The 2439-nt window shown below is 36.1% G+C and overlaps 1 protein-coding gene across 1 annotated transcript in view; it reads right to left on the minus strand.

The window, feature by feature from the left end:
• LOC106011946 overlaps window positions 1–2439 on the minus strand; it is a gene marked incomplete at its 3' end in the record, with an annotated part of 17656 nt that overhangs the window by 1574 nt on the left and 13643 nt on the right.

Consider the following 2439-nt stretch of genomic DNA (forward strand, 5'->3'; position numbering starts at 1 on the left):
TAGTAGTAGTAGTAGTAGTAGTAGTAGTAGTAGTAGTAGTAGTAGTAGTAGTAATATTTTTATTATTATACAGTGGCGTAAAAAAAAGAAACTTGAAATTGTAATCACCCACTCATCCTGTTAAAGCCTTGTGTTACCCATTCACACGACATACTAATTTTAGACTAAATGCATTCTGCATCATCTGATACATTAATCATTTATCAATGTTAAGAGATATAGTTACTCAAAGCTAAAAAATCAGGCTTTGCAAAATTGTGAGAAAATTATTTTTAAAAGTGTATTGAGGAGCCTTGATAGAATAGACATACATTGCAGATTCAATGAATGGAGAATTTGGTCTCTGCCATAAACAACATTTTGTTACGATATTTTATTATGATGGTTTCAAACAAAACTGAAAACAGCGCAATAACAAACACCTTATAAATCTTGGACTTTGCATTAAATCTGCTATTTGTTTTTTTGCTTCGGAGCCATTGGTTTTGCATAGTGCACAAACCCTTTGGGTTTCGACTCTATTAAATTTTGAACATAATTACCAGTCATTTCACACCAAATGTCATAGAGAGTTTTAAACAAAAGGTCTGAATTGAGAACAAGGTCGCGTTTCTTCAGCTGCTGTTTCATGGGACTTGACATACCCGTAGGATTCACATCGGGGCTATTTTCTGGTGACCACTCCAACATTGGTATGATTCAATTTTCCAAGAGTTGTCTTGTGACATTGGCCCATATGTAAATGCATACATAAAAACCTGGACACCTCTTACAAACCGTTTAATTTAAGCAATGTTTACAATTGTGCTCATAGTCTAGAAGCCGACATTTGGGTTGTGTGATATTTTAATTGACATTAGTGCTGTCAAAAATTCGTGGCGCAACTTATTGCCAAACAAGTTTTGCCACTAAAACGTGTCTTTGGTTAGCTTTGATGCAGGCCATATGCGTAAGCAAAATGTGCTTGAGAAGCGGGAAGTGCTGTGAACAATCCCATTTTCTGAGTAGTGGAGATTTATAGTATTTTATATAAATTTAAGAAAGAAAGGTTTTTAATTTAGCGTCAATTGCTGTGGAAAAATGTTGTAAAGTTCAGACAAATGGACCCTGCTGTGCTAGGTATGGGTGACACCGATTCAATCGTTAAAGAGTTTTCTAAGGATAAGTTGCCCCACGAATTTTTGATGGTACTATATCAAAGATCTTACACTACAAGATTGTTCACTAAATCCCCAAAAAGGGTTAGCGGAAGTCTGTGCATTGCTTCAGATGGCATTGCACTTGCGGTTTTGAAGTCATCTTTCGTTTCTCCATACCTAGAATAGAAATACGTGAGGTTTGGGTTTTTCAAAATTTTAACTCTCATTCTAAAGCCAAAGTAACTTTCCAAAGCAGTCGCTTCTTCCACCTAAAAGAGGCTTAATGTCAGCGTAACCAGGTGTTCTTCCAAAATTTGAATTCTAGTTTTATTTAAAAGAAAACTAGTCAGAGTTTCACTTCATTTTTTTTCCCACAAGTAGGGTAGCTCTGTGAACTAAGTCAACACTTCTTCGGAGAGGGTGCCGCCAGATTTAGAGGACGAACTTTTAATAGGCTCAAAGAGAGGAGCGAACCATCTTGTAGTGTACGATCTTTGTCCATATGCATGGGAACTGACGATACTCTTTTCTCTGGGGGGGATGGTGAAGAGTAAGGGATACTTACGATTACGATCATAGTCTACAAGCCATCTCTGCAGTATGATGATATTTCAACTGATCAGTGATTTAGCTTACAAAGAGGAAACTTGCACTGTGCACTTTCCAGAAAGTTGAGAGATTGTTTTAGAACACTCTCTAACCTGCTGGGGTAATAATGAAGATTGTACAATGTATAATATGTGAGGCAGCGTGGTGGAATCAGGCTCTCGTCAAAATAACCAAAGTGAAGAAACTTGAATTTTTCCGCAGGTTTGTGAATTTTCATCAATTTTTTATTTTGGCTCAACACCTTTCATGCTCATTAAAGAACTCATTTTTGTGTAGATTTTCTGAAAAATGTTGAATAAAGGCACTCACAGCCTGTCAATTTTCAGTTACCACGGACTCTTAAGCAAAGGAAATAGCTCATCTTTGGCGGCCATTTTCTCACTAATTTTTCCTCTAAAAACAGGTGACCCTCACCTCCTTCTTTCGCAAATATCTCGACTTGTATTCAAGATAATGGATATTTTTTTATCCAAATAAAGACAAGTGAACAAGCTTTAAGTAGATACTAATAGCTCTACATGCCCCAAAATTGACGAGAGCCTGATTCTAACACTCTGCCTCACATATAATAGTGTCTGCTGTTGAGCGGGGATTTGCTATAAACAAATGCTATCTATCCATCTATACATCAATCACTATTATTATTACGATTATTATCTTTATCATTATTACTGTTATTACTATTATTATT

The sequence above is a fragment of the Aplysia californica genome, unplaced genomic scaffold (assembly GCF_000002075.1).
Source record: "Aplysia californica isolate F4 #8 unplaced genomic scaffold, AplCal3.0 scaffold00221, whole genome shotgun sequence".
NCBI lineage: Eukaryota > Metazoa > Mollusca > Gastropoda > Aplysiida > Aplysiidae > Aplysia > Aplysia californica.